At 38.4% G+C, this 27318-nt stretch overlaps 1 protein-coding gene across 2 annotated transcripts in view; it reads left to right on the top strand.

Moving 5' to 3' along the window:
• CADM2 (cell adhesion molecule 2) overlaps window positions 1-27318 on the top strand; it is a 1086729-nt gene that overhangs the window by 133539 nt on the left and 925872 nt on the right. The gene's annotated exons all lie outside the window — the stretch shown is intronic.

Below are 27318 nucleotides of genomic sequence, written 5' to 3'. Positions count from 1 at the left end.
ATATGTTAATGGCAGGTGTGCACTGATAAAGACTTTTTTGTCTGATACCAATAGCTGATTATAAACCAGCCATATCTGCCAATACTGATCTGTCAGCTGATTTATAGGAATGCAGCCTGGCAGCTTGGAGAGTAATGCCCTGCCAGTAAGTCTGTGGGAGGGGGAAGGAGCCTGGGGGGGTAGATTGAGGTCCCCATGGCGAGGAAGGGCAGGAGTGGGGCTGTGGCAGGGGCACGCGCTGCCCAGCCAGGACAGTGAATGTGACCCAGGGATGGGAATGCGTTGGAGCTGTGGCCAGCTCCTCCAGAGTGGGGGAGGAGGGTGGCTCCCTGCTGCTGCACACATCCCTGAGGGAGGCATGGGGGGCATGTGCCTCCCCAGAATTTTGCATGAAACAAGGGTGGGGTGTCTGTTGTGGGCTCAGGGGCTGGGGATGTGCCAGCTTCTTCCCACTGGGGGTGGGCTGGGCTCAACTGTGCGGCAGGCAGTGGCAGTTCTTGGATGGGTAGCTATGGGGGAGCTACTATGAATTTTGGGGTGGCTGTAGCCCCCCAAAGCCCCCACCAGCACAGTCCCTTTTCAGGGCATTCTGTTCTGTTGCCTTTCCCTCAGGAGCCATGTTGCATGAGGGAAAGGCAACAGAGCAGAATGCCCTGAGCAGGGGCAGTGCTAAGGAGGCCTGGGGGGTTTTAGTCCCCCCAAGATTCCCCAAAGCTCCCCCTTCTCAGCACTGCTGCTTCTACCATCTGTGCTGCACAGCTGAGCTCACCCCACCCCTAATGGGAAGAGGCTGGCATAGATCTTGGCCCCGAGCCTGCAGCAGACAGCTCAACCTCACCCCACACACAAATCTGGGGGGGGTAATGCCTCCCATCCCTCTCTTAGGGGTGTGCACATCAGCAGAGAGCTGCCCCCCCCCTCCTGTGTTCCCCAGATGAGCCGCCTGTGGCTCTGTCCTACTCCTGGCCCTAGGGTCACATTCACTGTCCTGGCTAGGCAGCCCCTGCCCCTGTCCCACTCCCTCCTTTACTGTGGGGCCCTCGAGCTGCCTCCTCATGTCATTCCTCCCCACTCACCAGACTTACCAGCTGGATGCTGCTTTCCATGCTGCCAGGCTGCATTCCTGGCCACATGCATGCTACAGATGCACTCATGCACACAACATTTTTCAGTGATATTGACTGCACAGGCCAAAAAAGTCAATGGCCAACGATATTAATATTTCTTTTGTCGGTGCTGATTCGATACACCACCAATATATCAATGCACCTCTAGTTAATGGAAACTTGAGTAGGAAATTAATGCAACTAAGCCTGTAAATTAAAATATCATAATTATAAAAATTATGTTAGTTCAATTTTACACCTTATGGCACATTACAGTGGTGTTTTCTGCTTTCTGGCATGAAGGATTTAGAAAAGATATGCTGTTTAATTTATCTCCTTTTTTCCCCTCTCATTTCAGTAGATTAAAAGGACAACTTGTGCCTTTCTGTGAAACTGGACTAGGACATTCATTTATTTTAAAAATTAAAAATCAGGTATTTGCAATATGTCTTCTAAGCTATCAAATTATCCCCTTTAAAAATATTTATCAGTTATTTCATGTCTAACATTCCAGTGGGCAAAAATTATGAGTGAACATGTTCCTGTATGAAAGGCTTGGACTTCTGTGAAATAACAGGTTCAGATGTATAGGGTTGAATTTAATGTTATGATTTTAGAGGAAGTTTCAAAAGGGAGCAAAATTAATTTCTTGCTTTCCTACAAACGATAGTACATTTGATCATAGGAAAACTATGTAAATTGAGTAGCATTAATCATTTTATGTTTACTTATTTCAAACCAGTGTACTGGTATTTCAGTCAATGGTTTTAACATATATATAAACAGTATGCTCAGCTAGTAAGCTTTATTTAAAAGTGTTCCTTACAAAACAGAAGTAAAACTGAGATAGAAAAGCAGTCTTTTGATCAGTCGGAGCTTCTCATTTTCCTGTCTCTGCGTCACCAGAGAATTTCGCTTCTACCTATAGAATTTCTCTACCTATGTACAGAAGTTTGTTGTGTGTTTAGGTATTCAGGATTATTGGCCTCTCAACTGAAGAGTAAGAAAACTGCTCTTCAGTTCCTCTGCTTCTCTAATTAGTTCTCCGAGGGGGAAAGAAAAAGAAAAATCAAGAGTAGTGACGGCTGGAGAATTCAAAAATCAAAACTGAAAGATCACTGCTTACCTTTTCTCCACATCATAGCCTGTATCATCTATTCATACAATAATTTTTATACAACACCAAAGAAGAAGATTCTCAAGGATTTTCCCCCTTCCAAGATTATGACTAAAATTGTTTAGATGCTAGATTTGGAAGGAAGGAAGGAAGGAAACCTAGTGATGCTGGTGTTTTTGTTTGCTTATCATTACTGTCCTAGAGGGACTGGAATCTCTTGCTGTTTTTAAGGTGTGCATTCCTACAAGCTGCAAATTGATCTCCAGTTGTTAATGTGTACTAGTAAATGTGAAAAGGAGCAAGATACATTAACTTTATCAAGACCTTTAGCTCTATCTGATTTTAACCACAATGAAAACACATTTGCCACTGCTTTTATTTCCAGAAAATCCACCCAAGGTATTGCTAGTGGATTCCTATCTAAATTCTATCAAGAACAAAATCAAATCTTGTTGTAGTTTTAAAATACAATACAATCAGTGGATTTAGTCTCAGTGACATACAGTACTTTTTTGGGGAAAACTTTCTAGGGAAATAAGACTGTAATCTGTGACCCAAAACTTAAAACATTAGGGTTTGTCTGTACCATATATACCAAGCTGAAATAAACTGAGCTCGCTACTACCTGCTTTGCTTGCTTTCATTGTGAGCTTCTGTAAGCCCAACTCAAGGAATTCTGTTCCATCACTAGATATGCTTGAAAAATACTGTGTCTGTGTATTTCATGTAAGACGATTTCCATACATAAAAGAAAAACAGCATTGATTCACTACTTTGGTATTGGATTTTGGCAGGCCTTCAGGGTAATTATAGCACAGTACAAAACAAAATGTTGCTGCTTTAATTAACAAGAAAGCAAATATGACATTGTCAAGCCCTTCTGCTTCTTTTTTATTTTATGGCAGCTTAGCTCAAATACGGTCAAGGTGGCAAAGACTGATGGAATGTAGTTTGTTAAAAATGTTTGTGTATTTATTCAAAATCAGTATAGCTACTTATAGTTTTTAACTAAGCAGGAGCAGGGTTGGGGCCAATGAGCAGGGATCTGGAGTGCTTGGGTGGAGGCAGTGGGCCTAATCAAGGCCAATAGAGGAGAGGGGCAAGTGGGATGGTTACACAAAGGTGTAGCCTAGAGTGGCTGCACCATAGTGCAACATGAGCTGGGTAATGCATATTGGACATAATCCTGCCCTGGAATGGCATAACTATAAGCCACATAGCAAGTGCTTAAAACCAATTTCAAGTTTTAATGTGTGGACAATCCATAAGATTTCTATGAGCCATCCAAAATGACTGTGTAACAAGGCCCTTAAGTACCTAGTAATTGAGAGAGAATTTCTCCTGGAGTTTCTGCTACGTTTCTAAATTTTGGGATGCCATAGAATATGGATTTATATTTTATATTTTCAAGCATGTATCTCATAATTTTGGACAGTGGGTTAACTGTAGCTATTTCCCATTTGATTAGCGCTGTATGATTGCTTCAATGTTTTCTTTGTATTTTGGAAAATATTAAGGAAATAAAAAAAAATACTTATTGATAGATAACTGCCATAGCAAAAGGACATACTAAAGCAAATAGAGATTGAATATTGTAAATTTCTATTTTGTTCATTGAGCCAAGAATCTCAATGAGCAGATACAACAGCAGGGGAATTTCTCATTTGCTGGAAAATTAGAAAAAACAGTTTCAGTCTAATTCATTTCTGAAATATAGCTATAGATAAAATAGTTTCCTGCAAACAAAATGTTTTTTCCCCTTCTAGCTGTACTTATGCTTTTATTGGGCTCTTAATGTGTCTTTTTATCTACATTAAAGTACAGTCAGCTGCAAATTGGTGATCTCTTGCTAGAAACAAGCATTGGAAGAGCAGTAAAGCAGAGTGCTTAAGAGTTTTATACACAGCTATATACAAAAACTATTTGTGGCATAATTGTTGTGTGCTGTCATTTCTTATCAAGCTCCAATATAAGGGTCTGGTCTTTCCAGGCTTCATGTACTTGTCTTGTTCTTTACAAGATTGACATTTAGCTTTACAGGGAAGTCTGGTAAATTATGAGTAATCAATCTGCTTTTTAAAAAATTCATTGTAGTATTTCTTCTATTAACTTTTTTTCCTTGATTATTTTTTTCTTGGATTGTGTCATGACCTACATGTTCTAAAAATGTTTTAATGTTCAAAATTATATTAGTGATTCTGTGATTGAGCTAGCCAAATTATTCTCTTGTCCTGCAAACGAATTATAGTAAATTATAGTCTTTCAGAACATAAAGACTGTAATAATTCTGACAGCATTATGAGAGAAATAATGGATCATTTATTACCAGATAACTTTTGCTTTCAATGAGAAAAATATAAACTCTGCTATTTTTCTTACCAGCTTAAGAGTGAATAAAAGTGTTTTGGAAAAAAAAAATTGAAACCTAGCCCAGTATTCTTTTTTTTTCTTTTTTCCCCTAAGTATCATGGATCCCATTAGCACAGATCTAATAATTTGGAACAATAACTTGTATACAGGAGAGATGACCAAGTCACTTTTCACCATGTGCTAATAACATTTTAGTATTTTCAGTTATATGAGTACAGGGGGAAAAAATGAGTCCAGATAACCTCAATTTAAAAATCAGTCTTGTATTCTTGTGAAAAAAATATAATTTAATTTTTACCAAAGAAAGACATCTATTGGTAGAGAAGGTCCTCTTATCTTAATGTTACATTTCATATGTCAGAAAATTTCAGATATCCCCATGGAATCTCTCTCTCAATTGTCTGTCTTTCTGAAAGTATCACATTTTGATATATGAATAAATGTCTGTTTTATGAGTATATGTTGGATATTAAGGACATATCAAAACAATGAGACATAATTAGATGTATTTGTATTTTCTAAATATAATATGTCCCTGTTTTCAGGTGTGTGTATGTAATATCACTTGTGTTTAGTTGTTAATTTAATTTTACAAAATGGAAAAAAAAACATGTTTTCCCTCAGACTGAGAAGTATTGTATGTTGCAATATAGTCTACAGAGAGCAAATAATTTTGATTCCTTGGGGAAGAAGATAATTCCTGTTATATCGTCCTTCTTTTAGGTACTTCATAATATACCTGAAATAGGGAAGAAAAGCCTATTTGTGGTGGGTGCACACCCAAATAGCATGTAATTTCTACCTTTTGCCAGAGAAGTGGCTAATGAAGACATTACTGTGAAGAATATGATTCTCCATTTATAAAATTATGCCATTTAAAGGGAAGGCTCATGAAAATTTATTTACCTACACACAGACTTTAGTAGATGGTAATGTTCTTCCACAGAATGGGCCTCATGGCCTCAGCCTAGGAAGTATCCCTCTGTGCTTAACCCAAGATGAGAGCTATGCAGCACTAGTAAGCAAAACATTATCTGCCAATGTCTTGAAACTGACTTTCCCAAGAGAAATGCTTGTATTCCCCTCATGGTATAAACAGCATTTGACATAGAATGAATGCTGCTCTTTTTATTATCTGTATAAGCAGTTATCTCTGCATCTAACTGGAAATGGGACACCCATTTTTCAGCACTATTGAATGGTCATGTTAGCCATTCAGTAAAGAAGCCCCCTATCAATATATAATCCTTTTGCCAGGCACAGGTCAGCAGCAAGATGGGCTGGGTTCCTATTCTGGGGTAGCCAATAAGTTATACCAGTGGATCAAGCCCCCACCTAGATATCTGGGAATACTAACATTCCTGTGAACAGTATAAATCAAGAAATACAAAGAAAAGAACAAAACCTTAAATACAATATATATGTTATCTCTACAACTACAGTTCTTGGGTTGAACCCCTTCAGGGATGCTTCAGCCCAGCCTGGGCTAGTCTTGGACTTGAGGCTCCTCAAAGAGTTAGTCCATGGTTCATGCCAGAGCTGTCTTACTATTGGGGTTAGCCACAGGAAGCTTCTTGTAGTTGGTGGTTTGGTTGCAGTTCAAGCGGCCCCTTGTCACTCCTGGAAAAGTGGTAGAGTGCCAATCTTTGCTTCTCAGAGAGGTTGTATGAAGAGGTGACTACAGCTTCAGCCAGCATACATACACCTGAAAACTTCTGGACTGGATTATACAGCCTGTTGAAACAAACTCAAACAGGATCCAGGCTAATTACTGGCAACAGCTGGGACCAGTCACACAGCTTGGCTAGCAAAAAAACCAAAAACAACAAACCAAGGGGGAAAGCCAGGCATACCCTCCGGGCCTGGGCTGCAAGCAGTTTGGACCATATAGTTCCACTGGGAGCAGAAGGTTAGAAACCTCAACCCCAGCCGAAAGCTGGTAGAGTCCCAACCTTTGCTAGTCTACCAGAATTAGAAACTACCAGGTTTCAAACCTGTTGAAAATGCCAGGCCTAATACTGGGCCAGCTAGCCCAAGAAATCAAAACTTTCCTCCCCAGTATAATCCCTTAAAACCTCAGAAAAGGGGGAAGAAAAGGAGGAGAGAAGAGTTCCCAGACATTGGGAGAATCTCTCTCTCCTCTACCTGTTTCCCCTTTCTCTAGCTACTGGTTCCTGGTCCCCGGGAGGGTTTTTCTGTGTTCAGCATCTCACAGTAACTTCTCTCTCCTCTAAACCAGATTAAATGATCATGTATCCCTTAGCATGAAATCACTTTAGCCTCATCCAGACAGGGAATGCTACACTTCAGTCCATCTCTTAACCAATCTTCCTGAAGATGCTTTTGCTCCCCCTGGCCAGTCCTTCAGGCCAGAGGATTTTGCATATCTTATCCAGATATAAGACCCCAGTTTTCCAAGTGCAAAGCCCATGGCCAGAACAATGGGGCCATCTTGCCCACATGACCAGACCATATGTTTTCTCCTTTAAGCAACAGGCCAGAGGAGAAAAGGGATCGAGAAAAGAAAAGGTAAATACAGGAACCCCCCCCCCACACACACACGCAATACAACACAAGTATTGTGTGTAGGTGTTGCAGACGCAATAAAACTGAAGAGTCTATGAACTTATGAATTGTTTCCTTTTGCACCTATGACACCAGACAGCACATTTGCATTGTACTATATAAACAGGAGCTCATTTAACTTGGCTACAGAAAAACTTAAGTGCTTTGGGATGATTGGGATGACGTCACATTTACCCTATAGCACTGCATCTGCTGGGGAAAGAGAATAATCTATCAGACTGATTAGGGGGAAATAAAACTGATTAAGTGGTCTCTAGGGACATCCATGGTAGATGAAATCCCTGCTTTTTGGAGTTATGTAGAAATAGCTGTTTGTAACAAGGCACAAAGCCAGGTGCCCCCAGTTCTGCTTGAGAGCAAAAACAGTCAATCAGTCCATTGTAGATGTGTTCCTACTTGAGAATAGATACTTTTGACATTTTTACCTTTTTTCATTGAATGAGAAGAAATAAGGACAAGGCTAAAGCAAAACAAGGCCAAAATTATTTTGGTTTCCTTTACACATGTGGGATAACAAAAGTAGTTTCCTGGAGACCTCCATCTCTTCAAAGGAATATATCAGCTTCTCAACCAGAAGAGCTCTGTCATTTTCCCCTGCATTTAACAGCATGTACTATAAAGCTGTGCCATGCATGAAGATTCTGCAGTCCAACAATACTTGATGAAATACAATTAAAAATCAGGTGCATGGGCGACTGGTGCCTCCTGAATCTGGGAGGGGTGGGCACCAGATCACTGACAGTGATGATCAGGTGGCAAGTTCTGTGACCTAAAAGGTTTAGCATTTGGGCACCTAATAACAGCATCACCCTATTTCAACTCCAATCCCATGTATGTTTAGATACTTGCTTTATAACTTTCTGGTGTCTTCTTATCCTTTATGAAAGTTCAAGTAGCCAATTTTTCCTCTGGCTCAGCAGTGATCATGGGGCTGAACACTTTTTTTCACTCATTTGGTTTTGATATAATCATAGGCAACTGGTAGGGGGAGCATGGAGGGGAGGGCACATGCCCCCCCCCGACAGGGCCATGCCTTGCTGCCGATGCCACCAGCAGCTTCTGCGGGTGACCTCCCAGACTCAGGAGGCAACAGTTGCCCTTTGATTATAATATTAACCAGGGGGTTGACTCTGACTTCTAGACACCCCAGTTCACTTACCACATAATTATTTCATAACAGGATTGTATTTATCCTGGGATATTAAAATATTTATGATGGGCCTAGCAAATTTCTACCCACCAGTCAATGGTCCAACTCCAAGGGATCTTATCATTGCTTTTATTCAAATGATAAAGCCTACATTTGAGTTCCTGAACAACTGTCCCATTTAGACTATTTGAGAGACCTAGTAATGAGCTTCAGTTCCTCTTCTGGTGGACATCATGGCACATTCCACAAAAGTAAAGGTAGCTTTTGTGGCCAGCATCAGGCCTGTTCTCAGTCAAGAAATTTGCAGGTTGCTACACTGAGTTGTAATACCATCACAGAAAGTTACTCACTTAACCTAATAATATATTTAGAAGCTTTGTTTAGTACAGTAGCACCTCTGTTCTTTTTTTTTAAATTCAGGCTCCATGTCTAATTCTTGTCAAATAAAGCACTGTTTATTAAATTGTCCCATCAGTAAATATATGCAAGGGCCACTTGAAGAAGAAATGGAGTTTGTTCACTTGTAATTGGAGTTCTTTGGGATGGATTTTGACATTTCCTGCCCACTATCCCTGCTTCCTTAGTTTCTTAATTGCAATTATGTGGACCTCCTTACTTTTTATGATATCTTCTAAATTGAAGACTTAATAAATCATTTGAATATTATTTCATTGTAGTAGTTTGTGAAGGCCCTATTTGCTATTACTACCAGAAATCCCCATCTTACCCTGTGTAATGAAGTGTCAAGTGGCAAATGTCTTCTGTTTGTGGAATTGATGATTCTGAAATATAATGATAGCCTTGAATTTTCTTATTCTCTGATACTATTATCTTTTTCTTAATATATTAATTATATCTCATCCTCCTTTTCAAAACAGTATTACTTTAATACAAAATAAGCATATTTTAGGTTATTTGTATTTATGCAAATATCACTGTAAGTTTAAGTTGATAATGTCATCAGTTGAAAGTTGACTTCATAAAAAGCCTTATTTTGCAAAACTGGCAGTGTATGCGTGTGTAATTCATTGAAATGGACAAATGATATACAATGTTATTTGCTTTGAGAATGCTAAAATCATTCAAATTGAAGTTCTGGTTCTGCAAGTTCAAATATGAAATGTACAATTATTTTCATTATATACATATAAGAATGAGAAGACAGTAAATTTCCTCTGAGTGACTGCAAACAGAAGGAGATGTGTATTTTTTTTCCTCCTGAGCTCTAACTTTTATATCTAGTTCTCCATCTACTTTTCAAAAGGTGTGGGATGAAGAGCACTATAAAATGTCTCTCTCAACTCGTATGTTGTTTCCCTACACCCGTGTATCATTTCCCTATCTAAATAGTAGAGCACTCCTACTAGATTGCTCAACTTCTTTCTGTTGCCTGAAGTTCTCACTGCATGGAAGCTTCATGGAACCATTTCACTTATCCATTGTACAGCCAGCATTAGAATGAAGAAGTCATGATAGTATTTATATGAACACCAGTGGGACTTCAGGAAACCCATTCTTTTAAAATTTTTGGTCTCTGATTGGTGTCCTGTATCTGCTGCTAAATTTATGGAACCTAAAATGTAAAAGACAATGTCGTAACTCATTAGTTTTCAGAAGAGAGTTTCTGTCCTTCAAAACAAAATAAATGCAAACTAATCACTAAAATAAAAGTGCTTCCATTTAATGTTTTCTTTCATTAAAAAATTATCCATAGCTCCCATCTTCATTTACCCAGTCCTGGGCTTTAAACCTCATAGCACACTCAATTTTTTTCATGGCAAAAAGAATGTTTGACAATACCTTTAGAAAAAGGAAAACATTATGTAGTAAAAATGGTGTAAGAGTCTACTTTTTGAAAATATAGTAAATAACATCAATTGAATTTGAATTAGTATGATTACACTAGATTTTGGGTTAGAATATGTTAACTACTACCTATTTCTTTCCAGGATGGAGAAAAAGCTTATACAAGGTAAAAGATTGCATCAGGAAGAGTGATGGTGTAGATGTAATGGTAGGATATTTACAGTAGACAAGGATATTTGTGGTACCTATCTTTGAACTGCAGCAATGCAGTTGTTCAAATAAAAGATATCACACACAAAAATCCTTACCTTTAAAAATGGAAACATTTAAGGCATATAAAACACCACTGGTAACAACACTAATCAGATTTTCTTGACTTTGACAGGTTTTTTACCTTACTGATTTTTTTATTTGATTTTCACTGCTATGTTTAAGAGCTCATACAGCAGTAATTAAAACTTCTGGACTTCTCCCCTTCTCTTTATGGAAACTGTTACTACAGTTAATCATGGCTTTTCTATCCTGATGGCATTTTATTCTCAAACTGTAGATGGAAAGTGAACGGAGATATATTTGACCTTGGGGGTGTTGATTGCTGTAAGTTTTTTTTTTGTCAGCATGCATTTAAGTCTGATAATAAAATTCCATTGTATATACTGATACTAAAAATAGGTAGAGCTGTCTGTTATCCCCTGGGTGCAATGATTTTTTAAAATTAATATGAACCCACAAAGTATAAAATTACAGAACAATGTGTAATGAAATATAATGATCAGAAAGGTATGCCCAGTGTTACTATCAGCTGTGCTTGGATCCAGGGTTTCTAAAAGGGGGTAGGAAGCACCAGCCTGTACTACAGGAGTGGAATCCCTCATTCCCAGCCTCCTACCTCCCCAATGATGAGATGGGCAGACCACAACCTTGGAATACCTCCCAGGAACTTCAAGACCTCTAATCAGGTTGAAATCACTCACCTACCCTTGGTACCCCCAGTGTCACTGTCCTGGCTGTTCCTGCTCTGGTCCTGCTGCTATAGGGAGTGGCTGCACTGGGAGCTGGGCTTGGCTGGGGACAACAGCAATGGTGGATGGATTCCTTCTGCCCTGGACCAGCTCCTGAGCTGGCAGGAAACACTTTGGGCACTGGGCATCAATGGAGAACTTTCTTGCTGCTACTGCTGCCCCAAGTTGATCCCAGCTCCCCACGCAAACTAGGTGGAGTGGGCAGGAGCAATTCTTGAGCTTTTCCCAAACTCACGTCACCTAGGAACAGATGCTCCTGCTGAACATGAAGGGAAAGGATGATGGCGTTGAGAGAGGTGAATTTTTAACTGCTTTGGGGACTTGAAAAAAATCCCTAGCTATAGCTTCTATGGTGTGGGCCAAAAAAGGGGTTTGACCACACCACTGCACCCCTCTGCATCTGGTCTTATACTTTGGGGTGAACTGATGTTTTTTTCTTCCTCTCCAGACTTAACTTTCTTACTTTCACTGTGTTCACAGTGTTGTATGTAGGACTGGTCTTAAGATTTTAGGTATTTTGAGTAAGTTGAGTTTGTTTTCTTCCCAATTCTACCAGCCTTACTTTGTGGAAAAATGTACATGCAGGTAGAGGTTGAATTATTCAGGTTGCTGATGGATTAAATTCCATATATAAGAAATGGAGACAGAAGCAGTTATGATGTTTGGATCTGTCCTGTCATCATGTGTTCAAGAGAAGGTTTTTTTTGTTTGTTTTTCAAGTAGGCATTCATTTTTTTTCTCCCATAAGAAGGGCACACTGTCTCTTGCAAAGAGAAACTTTGTTGAATGGGATTTTATTTTCCCTCTCTTCTTTATCACTCTGGAACCCAATTATCCAATAGCAATATGATTAGCATGTCCTCAGAATACTTAATCTGTCCTTTTTAAAATATAGGATATTTCATTCCATTCTTCAACTTTTAGGCTGTCCAACTGGGAAGTACAATAAAATGAATAAGAAATAAAATAAATGAACTATAAAAATGCTTCTTATCCTATTGTCTTTTAGTGTAATCCCTTTTTATCCTCCTATTCTCCTACTTTAGTTCCATCCTATTACTCTCTACTAATTTCTCTATAATTTCTCCTACTGTTTTCTCATGCTTTTTCTTCTTTCTCTTTCTTTCATAAGGAATATATCTGATGTTCAAATGATACTACTTATGAATGGCTTCAACTGTAATTATGAAAATTACCATATTTTTCTGAATTAAAACATAATTTTGCAAAATATGCTTTTCCCCAAAGTTCTCAAGAACACGGAGAGACTGAAGGGTTAATAAAAGGTCATAACCTAGAGGATCTAAACAACCAATGAGCTTCAAAATAGATTATTTCCTAAAAATATTTGAGAGTTGAATAAACTCCCAAAGATTGTCTCTTAAAAAATTAAGCTCAAAAGGTTTAATAGTTCTTAAAGGGGAAACAATACAGAACCCATCCATAATTAAACATTATCTCTGATATTTAAAAGAAAAATTTTTCTTTGTTAGGTAGACAGACTTAAAATGTGCACCATTTGCTTAGACAGAAAGTTTGATGTTGATAGATTTCCTAATCATAGGTTGTTATCCTTTCCATTTCAGGTTAGGAAAATGAAAATTTAATGTAATTTTGGTTTGATTCCATCATATCTTTTGTTACAAAAAGGTTTTATATTTACTGATCTTAAAAATGTATTTGGGAATGGGGAGCAATAATACACTAGAGGATTTATTTTTGAAGAATGACTAGTAATTTCTATAAACAGAATGGTGTATATATATATGGCTAGCTGTGGCTTATACGTGGTGTATACACATGTGTGTATGTGTGGTGTGTATATATATGTGGCAAGCTTTTACTGTATTACATTATAAAAAGGTTTTACAGTTTTTCATAGGAATATACTTTTAATTTGTGTAACATAGCAACTCATTCATTCACTTAGACCATAATAAATGTGTGTAATGTTCAGCTGTTTTTAAGTTAAATTGAGCTGTGAACAGTCATACTTTAAGGGTTTATACCATTTCTTGTCTGCAGAGCTGATTTGCCACTGCTGGTTTAATTTAAACCAGACTCCCCCAGCATCCCAGCATGCTGTCTGGCCTGGGTGGGACTTCTCTAGCACCCCCTGGCTTCTAGCCTTAGGCCATTGCAGGCACGTGCCTGCATTTCTGGGATGTCTGTGTACTTACAAACTGATTCGTCCTAGCCTGGCTATGCTAACCTGCAAAGATTGAATCAATTCAGGCTCAGGCTTTTTGAATGTTTGTCCCTAGCCTAGAGGGCTGGTGAGGAAGGATGTATCCAGGAGCCAAAAGACCTAGGCTTTATTCTTGCTCCGGGTCGGGGTGGGCTGGGAGCAGTGCATCCTTGGATGCCGGAGTACTTCATATTTCTTTTAATCTCCATGGAGCAGACTAAGTTTGTTGTAACACGAGTTAGGTAGCCCTCACTTTAAAAAGGAGTAATTTTTTAGACGCCCAGAGGGCATTTAGCATGAATTAACAGGCTTTAACATGCAGAAAGTACCCATTTTAAGTGTTCTTAGTATGGTCTAAGTGTAATATTTAACTTCACCGTAACTTTTATTGAGCTTTCAAGTTGTTACCAAGTCTACACGTGTGTTGGAAGGGGGGAAAGGGAATGATTAATTAAAGTAATGTTTCCATTAATGTAAGCCTTTAAACAGTCTCCCACAGAAGTATATTTTGGGGAAAAATAAATGAAATTCAAAACATGCAACATGAGTTCAGGCCTGCTGTCACTGATATACTGGTAATGATTAAGCAATTCTCATTAGATCATCATGAAAGCAATTAGCTACAGATAATTTCTTTAAAACCTCCCTTAAAGCAGAAAAATTAAAGTGGTCTGCTGGTTTCATATTAAACCCCCCCACACACAAACTTCCATTTTATAAATAACTGAAAAACTCTCCAAAAATATCTATGACATCAGTGGTTAGTTCAATGACTTCCCTTCATTGCTGATAAATAGTTATTTGCTTTGGCCTGCTTATTAACATTTACACTTTAAATTATTTTGACTGTGATATTCAGATAACCCTTTATAGAATTCTTCTATTATGAAAACTAAGCACTATTTTGGTTTTCACATAGTAAAAAAATCAGCACAGATTTCAGGCTAAGTGTTGATACCTTTTTTTTTCCATTTTTATTTCCAACTAAAAATGCAAGAGTCTTTCATCTGTGGTGCTGTACATGTACACACAGATGTACACACATACACAAACACATACACAAACACATGTACACACACACACACGCTTGGAATTTTAAAGTAAATTGAAAAATTTCAGCAGATGGGATTTACCAATTCAAAATCCTTGAGGTTTACAATCAGAAACCTCTTCCAACATACTGTTGAAAAAGTCAGTTTTGACACATAGCAGAACAGCAGGAAATAACTATATTAAGAAATATATGGAATTATCATTAGTTTTCAATCCTGAGTCTCACAGAAAGCCTTAATTTATTTAAATAAATATCAGCAACTAAATTATTAAATTTTACCCTAAAATGTCACAGTTAGGAGTGGGAGGCAATCTAAGAAGAAAAGTGCTTTAAATGTGGTAAATATTTTAGACAGTAGAATTTTAATGCACTTTTAGAAGTGAAATTTCTTTTCAAATCGAGTCTCACTTTTACTTCAAAAACAGCTAGGTAGATAGATGGCGAAGATTATGCAAAACTGAAGTGGTTTTTGGGCAAAGCAGATTTTAGAAGAGCAAGAAACCCCAAAATAGACTCTTTATTTTTTGTTAAACATGTAAGAATGACATGTTTATCCTGTAGGCTAAGTTATTGCCTCTCTAATATTCAACAGGCCAAATCCTTTCAACATCAGTAGTGCATGGCTGGTTTATCCATCTGCTGGATTCCTACCACTGTTTTCTCTCCATATGGTCTCATTGTTCCTTGAGATTCTGCAACTGTAGTAGACTACCACAGTGGACCTCCTGCATTACCTATCATACCATCCATGTGCAGCTGGGGATAAATTACAGCAACTCTGAACTCTTGCCATCAAATCAGTGATGTGTACATTAAAGCTGCCTTTGGACAAAACTTGGTCATAGCTGGATTAGAGACTCAGTATTCTAGTCATTACTGCCCCAGGGACAAGAGAATTTAATGCAGTGGTTCTCAATCTTTTTAGATTCAAGGTACTCCTCTATAACTTTTCTGTAATTAGCAACACTCAGATTGAGAACCTCAGTTGTACTGCCTCATCTTACCTCAGTGATTTTCAATGGATGTGCTGAGCCAGATTCAGGAACAGATGTGGCAGGAGTGGGTACCCCTTCTTCCATTAGGCTTATCAAATAAACCTAAACCAGACAGAAATCCCCGCTCCTGATGTTGTCCTTCTAATCCAACTCTGCATGCTCCTTCTGAAAATAGAGGTGCATGGGGCAGTTATACCAGGCAGCAGTAGCACCCTGGAAATTTACCTGTGTTGCCTACAGTTTTCCGGGCTGCTGTCACTGCCATTTCTAGATGGATACTGCCTCACATGCTTCTTTCAAGGAGAAGCATGTGGAGCTGGACCAGGATGGGCTGCAACAAGAATGGTGCTCTCTGCAGAGTTATTTTAGGCTTCTCTCAGACATGCAGGTCAAGATGTGGTGGAATCTGATGTGCAACACACACAGTCATGCTTCCTGCCATGCCACAGGTGTGGCAGGAGGCATGACTGTGGGTTCATGCATCACATCCTGGTCCATCTTATTGCAAATGCAGGGGGAGCCCAGGATTATGATCCTGGGTTCCCCTTGCACCATCAACAAGCAGGCTTCAGCAGCTGGGAGCCCCTCTTATGCCCCCTGTCTAGAAGGCTGGATCAGCTCATGGGGCTCCCAGCTGCAGGAGTGTATGGTGCCTATGCCTGAAAGTTCTTACGTTGTTGTGGTGTCCCTGTTGAACACCACTGCTACAACTACTGATATGATCTAGTGTTGTCAGCCATGATTTTTCCAAACTATTTGGGACCAGAAACCTGAATTTCAGAGTAGAGTGTTGGGAACAACAGCACGGTTCTTCAAACTTAACATTTTTTTCTTTTAAATCACTTACTGTACTAGGCTTGACTTGTATAAAATGCTGCCTTGCTTGTTTAAAAACAACCAGCATTTAACTCCATGTGGGTGCTATGAATTTACTCCTATTAGCAAAATGTTTAGCATAAAAATATCCATCAGAATTACATTTCTGAAGCACCCTTTACAGAACATCATTGGTTACTTGGCAAAAAAGCAAAATGGACATACATTTTTTTTAATAAAGAGCAAAACACATTTTTTCCAAACCAAAAGCAATATTTTATAATCATTATCCATTTTGAGATGAAGATTTGGCTTAATCCTGAATTAATGGCAAAACTGTCTCCAGTTGATGAGAAAAATGCTTATTGTTTTTGTATGAAGATACCCAACTATGAGAAACTTCCTCTTTTCTGCCTTGTATCTCTCCTTCCTCCCACATCCCCCCACCCCAGCAGTAATGGTTTAATAACATTACTTTCCATTTTTTTCAAAGACGCTACTATGAAAAAATATGCCTCAAGAGCCATAAGAAGGTACCTTAACAGCTTTGCCACTGTCTCCTACTTGTGCATGTACATACATACTTTAAAATAAACGTTCAGTCTTGTGAAAATTCAAATCTGGCAGAAATGTTCTAGTCTTTTTTCTCAACTGTGTTCTCAACTGTACTCGTAAAGGGAATGTCACTCAGACCCTGTCTGTTAGTAACTGATGCCCATTTAAATACCTGGCCTGGGCTGGCTCAATGCTATCACACTCCCATGCTCCTGGGATCTCCATAGAGACCAGGAGAATGAGTTATGATCAGGTATCTGTTTTTTCCATGAGGAATTTAAAAGTGCTTAGTATTGACCAAACTTGGCTGCAACTGAAGTCAGTGGCAGATAATGGTAAACTGAGTCTGATTTCATTTGAAAGTTGTTAGACTACTGCTAAAACTCTGATCCAAAGTAGATATGTCTGCATGAAATGCTTTAACTGAGATTAGAGTAAATTACTGCACAATAAGCATCATTGTCTATACATTCAGATACCTACTGCCCAGTAATTTGCTCTAATCATAAGTAAATTTGCTACCTGTAAATACAAGCAGCAAATTTAATTCTGATTACTTCCTGAACAATAATGTATGTATAGATGGCTGGTACAAATGTGCTCCAGACAGCAAGGGGCAGGAGATTGTCTCCACCTGAGCTCCAGTGGCAGAGCATACCCTAGCAGAAGGAAGCTCCTGGGGGCAGGGAGCAATGTCCCCTTGCCCTGGCAGCAGGAAACTCCAAGTCTCTGCTTCATAATCAGGGAGCGGGACCTGGGCATTTCTTATCTCCCAGCCCCATCCCTGCAATCACAGAGCTCAGGCTGCAAATTCTGTGCTGCTGGGGCAGGTGGACATTGTCCCCTCCCAGGCTCCAGTCGTGGAGCCGACCCTGGCAGCAGGCAGTTCCTGGGGGCAGGGAGCAATGTCTCAGCTGTGGCCAGGAGAGCCGTCTTCTGGCCCTATGCTCCTTGCCAGCCCCTGGGCTAGCAGCCAGGAGGGGCCTGGAGCTCCCCCTGACTGTTGCAGGGGGCTGGTGAAGGGCCAGAGGGGGAAGGAGCAGACTGCTGTCAAGAGCAGCAAATCTGCTTTGTGTCCCTGTATGTGTAGATGACTACCCAGAGTGCATTTACTCTGATGGAAGATTATTGATAGTTTTGCAGGTGTGGGGAAATCAAGGATATGGAAGTCACTAGGCTTTATTCAAAATTACTACATTTCATCCCAATGTTATTGGTTCTCGTCTTCAGATTATTTCTATGTGATATTCTGATCCTCTCCTATATTTTGGGTGCCTCCAAATTTTGTCTCATCAGCAAATTTAATACCCTTCTACTGTTTCTTCCACAGTCAGTATTAAAAAAATAATGAGACCATGATAAATTACTGATGAACTTCACTGATGAGATGCATCCAGATTGATAGTTTGTAATTTTTTTCCTTTGGAACAAGATAGATGTCTGACTTGAAAACTTATTTGATGGCTGGGTTTAAACTACATTTTTCCACGATAGCAGGAGTATATGCATTGCAGCTTGATGCATTGGTTTATGAAGATGATCATTTGGCTTGTGCGAAGTGGCTAGTATTCACTTTAAATTCAGATTCGGCCAATTCTGGGGACAGTGATTCAGTTTGGTGATTCGACTCACTGTTCCAAATCAATTCAGCCTCTCTCAAATCACCAAATCAAACAGGCCCCATCCCCTGCTTGCTCTCCCAGCCCTATCAATGGCTGCTCTACCCAGCCCCAGCATCCTGGCTCTTTTTTTAAAGGCCCACACTCACTGGCTGCTGCCAGTTGTGAGGGTGATCTCTGCTGCCTCCCCACTGCCTCTCGCTGTGTGGGGGGCTCTTCTACCAGCGCCTAGCCCCTGTCTGGTCTTCTAGCCTCCCCCCCATGGCTGCCTCAACTGGCCTCAGTGTCTCAGCTCTTGAAAATAAATAAATAAAACCACTGCACTCACCAGCTGCTGCCAGGTGGGGGGCAATCCCTGCTGCCCTCCACAGCCCCATGCTGCATGAGGGGCTCTGCTACGAGCCCCCAGAAGCCCTGATGACACCTGTTGAGTGCAGTGCTTTTTTTTTTTTTTTCTAAGAACTGGGAGCTGAGGCTGGGCAGGGCAGCCATTAATGGGGCTGGGAGAGCAGGCGGGGGAAGGGGGCTCATAGCAGAGTACCCCATGCAGTGCAGGGCACTGGGGATTGCCCCCCTGCCTGGCAGCAGCTGGTGAGTGCAGGTTTTTGGTTTTTTTGGTTTTAAGTGCTGGGATACTGGGGCTGGGCGGGGCAGCCACTGATGTTGGGAGAGTGGGCGGGGGGCGCAGGCACAGGATGGGGCCTGGCAGCGGTCCCCCTATGTACCCTCCCCCCTCCTTCAGCCCCCACTCCCTGCCTCCTACTTACCGGGAAGAAGTCTTGGTCTAGCTCCCTGCAGCAGCGAGTGAGGACTGCCCAAATCTTCGAAGCTCTCCACATCTTTTTTGAATTGATTTGGACACTTTTGAATCAATTCAGACCTTTTTACTGGTCTCCCGATTTAATTAAGATTCAGAGATTTGGCTGCCAAATACAGCCGAATCTCCTCTGAATGGAATCAGCACCCGAAGCTTTGTACAGCCCTAATGATCATGATGACGATGATGGCTAGCATAACAGATGTCCAACTGCTGTATTACACTTGGAAGAACTGAAGATAATTAATTTCCACATTAACTAATTTGAATTTTGATTTTCTGAAGGTTTTAAGTACAATATCACCAACATTAAGTGATAAAGGTCTTGTTAGTTTTTTGTTGTTTAATAATATTTTCTCTGTTTATACTTTACGGTGTATCTATTTTGGTGGTGCTGAGATTTGATTCCCCACAAGTAAATGATGGTGTCAGTGCCTACCAGTTCTAACTTCAGCTAATGGCTATAAAATATTAAGTTAAAGGAAATTTCTATCTTTCATGACCTTGAAGGAAACACAGAAGTTATCTATTTCAGTTTGTAATATCACAGAGTTAGAGTTGCAAGTAACATTTTTAGTTCAGTGGACTCCTTTCTTTCTTTCATTCTTTTTTTGCACCTGTTTACAATTGGACATTTTTTTCTGATCACTACCTATAATAGGTAAGCTGGGACACTATTCTTCCAATCAATTAAGGCATTTTCTAAATATTTTATTACTGTAATTCATCAGAATTTATGGCTTTGTCATCTACTAGACATCCATGTTGTCTTTCACATTTTTGATGTACTTAAATGATAGTGAAATATAGGAGAAATAGATCATTGTAAAACTTGACCTTTATGTATAATTTCTTATTACCTATGGACTAAATGTGACCACTTCTTATGCAAATACAGTTAGAGAATTATAGGCACAGACAAGAGTCTTCAGATGGGGATTTTCATTATGATTTTTTAAATTTTGTTTGGATACTATATAAAACGTGGTGATAATATTTTAATTAGTAGTCTAAATATAGGAGAAGAGCTGCTGTATTTTATATTCTTTGTTGTTCATATGTGGTCATACCATCTAAAAGTCTATACATTTGGAAAGAAGAGTTAGCTAATTAATCAAACAAACTAATACAATTAAACAAAATTTTTCTCACCTAAGATTGTTACATGAAGTAAATCCAGTTATTGGTTCGATTTAATATGGAATGTTGTCTGAAGAACTGTTGCAGAGTATAATGGGATTGATAACATACATAGACCTACTGTATGTGATTGTTAAGCATTGCTAATCAGTGACTTGGCAGAGGTTGAAGACTATGATAAGTAGGTTCACCAGCTTTTTTCATTTTAGTTGATCCAGCATTCAGTAATTGGTTTCAAAAGTTTGGAATGGATTTACTGGAAGAATACAGTTGAATTGCTGAAACACAGCCAGCAGTAGCAATCCTAAAAGGAAAAAAAAATATCTTTCTTTGCTTCATTTTTGTTAAGGTTTAGCATTTAACATCCCTCTGCTACTGCCTGAAGGGAAACATACTGTTTTAAGTGTTGTCCTTACAAAAGAATGTTACTAAGAGGAGGTAGTAATTGATCTGCTTTTAAGAAACAGTTCAGTGGTCCAGGACCCTGCTGATCTCCACAGACATTTTTAGTAACAATATTATTGCCTAGTAAGTCAAAATCTAGAAGCTACTTACTAATTAACGATTTGGCTCTTCTGCTACTCAAGGTGAAAAATAGTTGAATAAGCAATGTTCTCCTGAAGCCACTGTTTGAAGCTGTTATTTAATCATGGTGTGCCACAGTAGTTTGTATTTCCATAGTATTTTTGAACATATAGAGAAAAGAAAAAAGGAGGTATCTCAGATAATAAGTGATAGCTGTACTTGATTGTGAACTTATTAGAGGTAACCTGTGGAATGTCTTACTAATATTGGCTGAAGAATCATTTAAGCAATTTAACACGAAGTTGTATTTTGCACCTGTGTTATGTCAAAAGGGAGGACCCTGAAGATTTCCACCATAATGAAGAATATAGCCACACATGCCTTACTAGTGATGATTTCTGAATTGCTTCCAACTCTTTTGACCAATCATGCAGTCAGTAGGTAACTAGGACATAAAATGAGAATGTTATAAGGATTGTAAGATTTCCTTTCATCTCTGTTCAACTAACATTATAAACTGCCTGATAATCCATAGGCCACTGGAGCTCTTGATTGTTTTAGATCATTATAATCATATAGTTATACTGTATTTAAAATGAAATAGCTCAGTAGAATTTTCTACCATTCATTAGTTTTTGCCATCTATGTTCTTGAAAATATTGTGGGGAAGTCATATCCTAAGTGTTGGATCAGACTTAACTCCCCTATTCTTCATTGTTTTAAGCGGATAATGTATCCAAGCTTTACTCCTCCTACCGATCCCTTGCTTTACTTTGCAATCAACAAAGGCTTTCCGCATGCCTGTGCAAAGCACAAGTTTGGCACATTCACATATGAAATTTCAAAGTATTATGCTGCTTGCTTGAAAATTCCAGCAAAATTATGGAATGTGTTTTAACATTTAAGTACAATGAGCTTAAAGTAAAATACATTCCACTAGTAACTGTTATGGCAGGAGCCATAAAGTGGACGATTTATCCAGCATTTCTGTTTCCTATATGCTTTACGCTCTTATGTTTATCTGAATTATTGCAAACTTAAAGAGAAGTATGAATTTCATTAGATATTTTTCCCTCTCTAATGTCTATCTTTTGACATATTTCTCGCATACTTACATGCATTCATATGTATAAATTACTACTGGCTTATTGCAATCTTCCAGTACTCTGAACATTTAATTCCAGTTTTTCTTTAACATCTCTGTAAACTAGTGCAAATCACTAAATAAATGGTCAATTTCCATTTGCAACTTAAATTGAGGAGGTTACAATCTTACCGATATTATCACTGTACTTCAAACATATACTACTTTCAACCTTAGTACTATTATATTTTAAATTACACACCTGATACTCAATTGATCCATGATTCATCTTGTAATGTTGAGACAAATTGTTTTTTGGTCTCCAAATGCTCCCTGCAAACGCTAGTCAAATTAATTGACAAATACAAAAAATTAATGCAGAGTTTCTAGGCAGTTATGTATTAATATTGATAATCCTGCCTTCTGCCTGACATGGCTAACTACTTCTCAACTTAAATATGTGAGACTCACTTCAGGTATTATCCCATGAGAGGAAAGATGACTAAGTGGTAAGTTAGGTGCAATTCTGGCTCTGTCTCCAACTTTTTGTTTGACTTTGGGAAATCCCTTGGCACAGATTCTTTAAAGGTACTTAGCATCTGACATCAGGTAGCACCTAACTAACATCACCCTGGATACCTTTGACATCTGAGTCTTAGTTCTTCCTGCCTTAGTTCCCCATCTGTAAAATGAGAATAACAGGTAATTATTTCAGAGGGGTGCTACAAGGATAAATATATTAAATATTGTGAAGCACTCTGATATTATGGAAATAGAGGCCCTGTATTGACTAAAATAGATATTGACTATTTTACTGGATTTTGCAAATGTTCAGATGTTTATCAGTGTCACATTTAAAGAGTTTTCAGGTATTTTTCAAAACCTAAAAATGTAAAAATCACGATGAGTAATGCGGCTATGAGACACTGATGATTGATGGTAAAATTGATGATAAAAAGGAGACAAAGAAATTAGGTTAGGTACAGATGTGGAGAAATGGAGATGATTGAAAGGTGTGTGACACAAGGCCCTGTGTGAGCAGTTGCAGATGTATGACTGCTAGAAGTGGAAAATGGAAATATACAGAAGTATTTGAAATCAAGGGAAGTAAAGCTCAGGAAAATGTAGATCTATTTCTTCTGAATATACCCCCTAGGGAGGTCTTGTTGGTTGTTTATGAAGAATGGATAGAAGTCAACTCTACTTGTTGGCCCAGTCAGCAAGCCAATGGGCATCAAGTGAATCTTTTGCTGAGTACCATAGAACTGTGCTTTATGGTAGTAGTTACTGTTGAATCCCAACACAGTTTGAGCAGATCTTTTTACCTTCAGCCAGCTCACTCTTCACCTTTCATCTAGCAGCCTAGCAACAGCAAGAGTTACTACAACAACAAACGCCTGAAGGAAAGTCCAGGCAAAGTGGGACCGTCTGCCTCTAGTCCAGCAAATGATGCACTTCCAAGCCCAGGAGTAATTCCCACTCTGTACTGTTCCTGCCCCTCTGACTTCCTGCTATATCTTCCTGCTATATCTTATGTTAAGAAAGGAACGAGAAATATGAAAGACGGTAGAAGGGAAGTGTACTATGGAGGTTGGCATTGTATTAAGTGCTTTCCTCAGGTACATAGCAAGGAATGAACAAAACTGGAAATGGGGAATTGAAGAAGAATATGACTGGAGGGAATCAAAATCATAAATGAATGCCATCCTCAGGAAGCTCTTTTTATATATTTTTTTTAAAATTAAAATACTTCCTGCCTAAGGTGAAAAAAATAAGAGTGCCACATATAGTTAGGGGACGCACAGATTCAGTAGAAAGCAGATCATGCCACTGTACACAGGCAGCAATGCTGGAGTTCTACCTTTTTCACTAGGTAATATGAGCTAGTGTAAGTTAAGGAAAACATTGACTGTGTTCAAAGTACCAATCAATAAATCTCAACCATGTCTTTTTGTGTTAGCTCAAGCTTGTTGTACTGTAACGGTCTGTTTGGTTTGGTTTGGTTTGCTCCTCTGCCCCAATAGATAAAAGTAAGCAGAAATAATCATGTGGATACCACTACTGTAAGTCACTAGATGTAGTTTTAGACTATAACCTTTTGTTGTCACGAACTTAACATTTTAGGAAAAATCCTATCGTGACTTAAGTCGGTGCTGAATTAAAGTTTGTCAGAAATTGGATGACATTTTCTTCCTAGTCTTTTTTTTTTTTTAAAGCCATGCACAGGTAAAAATGAATTTCCACCAAGCTGGCTAAGAATTTTTCCAACCATTTGAGTTGGTCTAATAAAAGATTTACCCAGATTTATCCAAAAAACCTTGTCTGCCTTCTACCTTTTTAAAGTATTTGTGTGGACAAGGGATCACAAGCAACTAAGCTTCAGAATATGAACTTACCTGGGTCCTTTTTTAGTAGAATTGTTTGTATAGAAATTGAAATTCAGTGTGTTAAATTTTAGACCTTGTGGTTACACAGATAGGTTTTTCAGATGTGACTTAATGCAGCGTGGATTTTCCTCAGGTTGCAGTCAGACCAATCCAGTGCCCTTGCTACTATGCAGAGCTTTGCTTAACATATTAAAGAAAAATTAGTAAGGCTTAGATTAGAATTCATGTTGCTTTTGAAAATCCTATCATTTTATTTATGCTGCAGTTGGTACTTTGGAGAGTTATAGGCAATGTCAGAGTATTGGCTAGTTGGTAAGCAAAACAAAATAGAGGTAATAATCGATGGTTTCTTCAGATACGAACAGATGTACAGTGTTCTTCATGGGGAGATTACGCAGATTTATTAAAGATTGTACCCTTGAGATTTTGTTTACTCATGGAAGGGCTTACAAAACCTTGTTCTCAAAAATTGCTAGAAAGTTCAGTGTTAGCTTATGACAGGATCATAACTTAGGATAGTGATTATCAACCATTGTGCTACAGCATTGCTCAGGAGCTGTTAAATTTTTTAAGGGTGTTGCACAACAGTTACACTGTCAGGTATGTAACTAACTATACCCAAGGTAAACACAGAGATTTCAAATAGGAATCCATTGTGTCAACAACATTTGATTTGTTGTGGTCTGAGTAATTTACAACAGAACAATTGTTTTAATATTTGTCCCTAGTCAAAAAAGCAAAGAAAGCTAAGCACAAATATTTTCCCAAGGGCAACTTAAATTTTACAAAGGGTATTCTAAGTCTAAAAATATTGAGGACCACTGGGATAGGGTCATAGGAAAGTAGTGCTTAAAGGAACCTCAGGAGGGAATCTAGACCAGCCCCCGCTCAAAACAGGATGATCGCTGACTAAATCTTCTCAGCTCTTTTAGATAACTCTTTTTTTTTTTTAGAAAACTAAAAGATTTTATAGGTGGGCAAGAGAGAGTTTAACAGATGAGTCCCGTTTTAGGTTTGTAGATAATCTAAACATTTTTATAAATAAGCAGTGGTAATCAATTTTAGCCAAATGTTATGAAACAAAAGAAAGTCTTTAAATCATCCGCTCAAACAAAGTTTCTCTAGGCAAGCAAATCAGTAGAAGTCAACTTCTTAAATTCACTATTTCCAGCCGTTCAGTAAAAGTTAGCTCATGTATCTGCTTTCTTAGCATATGACTTCCCATATCTTGGTAGAATCATTATAAGGAAATTAAAAGTGATTCCTATGCATTGCCTTACAGCTTAATTTCCATTGATACATGTTGAAATCCTAATGAAGCTGTCATGTGAACTAGAAGGCTGCTCCTTTGATCCTGTTATGCTCCTGTTTTCTTTCCAGAAATCTTGCTTAGAGAAACAGTCTGAGCAGAGATGAGAGACTATGATTACTATAAAATTCAGGATGGGAGCAGAGAACATTGCTTGTTCATCTTAAAGGGTTATCATCACCTCCATCTTCCTATAATTTTGTAGGAAGAGGGAAATATTAATCTTTCAGGTTCAGATTCAGATTAGGTTTTTTTTGTTGACTTAACACCTCAATATGTTGTCTTATTAGCATTTTAAGAAGTCTGTTTGTATCAGTGCAATTTTGTAGTAAGTCTGTAATATTTGTCAGTGTGATAGCTACATTTTCTTTGTGGGGAAATTCTCTGAACTTTCTAAAGTTGGTGTCTCGCTATTCCATATGTTTTAGATATCTATTCAGTTTTCTCAGGATCAAATAGGAGTTGCAAATCTGGTGCAATCTTCAAACACTTCAGGAAAAAGTAAGCATTTGCACAATTTAGAGGGAAAATCAATTGGGATTAACTGATATTGTGTTTAAAACATTATCCAAACATCAGTGAATTTCTTAAACCTGAAAGCTTTAGCATATTTATAAATTAAATGATTTTGAACAAGAGAATTCTTTACCACATTTTGACTAGGTCAGAACTAGAGACTTTCTCTACCAAAGAGTGGTATAAAGAAAAACCCATTTCTATGCGTTTTGATTTAATTTTATTCCTGAACAGAACATTATCATATTTTCTTAAAATCACAATTCCTTCTAAATCTTAAGGTTTGGGGTTTTTTAAATAAAAGGTAATATCATACTTGTATCCACTGGTATCTTATAAAAGAGATGTATCTTATTCCTTGAGACCCATGTGGGGTTTTGTTTTTGTTTTTTTGGGGGCAGGGGTTGGCTTTGAACTAAAAGGTATTTGTTTTTATAAACTGGCACTTTTAATATATTTGTTACATCAAATACGTCCATTAAAGACTTTTATTAAATATTCTACATACAGCACAAATGCCAATAAATAGTATTTTAAATATATTTCCAAAGTATAGCATCAAATAAATTAGTGTAGTATGCTAAACAATGAAAAAGCTACCTTTTAGAGTACAGCTGTCTATACCAAAGAGAACAGAGAAATGATTCTCTATTTTTTGTTTTGTAATAGGGTCCCTTTTTCAGTCCTTAGTTATTATTTTAATTTTAATAATGTTAAGAGTTTTTAAAGAATTGACTCCTTGTAATGCCAGGGCTAGAAACAAAACATGTACAGTTAAAATAGGAATGATCCATGGGTTTTTACTGGTTTTTAGTTCCTTCAATAATTTCAGTGGTTCAAGACTAAATACCACTTGATCTCTATTTATAGTTTATTTGCGGGAAGGCGTCCATTCATTTGAAGAACATTTTTGTTAGTAGTGGTGTTTTGATATTTCAGAATTTTGCAAAAATGCTCAGAGTGGAATATTCTTAGCATTCCTAGCAAATATGTGTTATTGGTAGAAAGCAGGTGGAACTATCAAATATGCCCCAGCAGCGCCCTTTGTCACATGGCTCTGTAGTTTTTTCTTAGGGATGTCACCGCTAGATATGTGTTGTGCATATATACAGTGGAAATGTGGAGTAGATTGGCTTGAAAGGAGGATTAGAAAGTG

This window comes from Crocodylus siamensis, chromosome 1 (assembly GCF_052110815.1).
Source record: "Crocodylus siamensis isolate JL-2025a chromosome 1, ASM5211081v1, whole genome shotgun sequence".
In the NCBI taxonomy this organism is placed as follows: domain Eukaryota; kingdom Metazoa; phylum Chordata; order Crocodylia; family Crocodylidae; genus Crocodylus; species Crocodylus siamensis.
The sequence above is the reverse complement of the archived record's forward strand: the minus strand, read 5'-3'. Positions and strand labels throughout refer to the sequence as shown.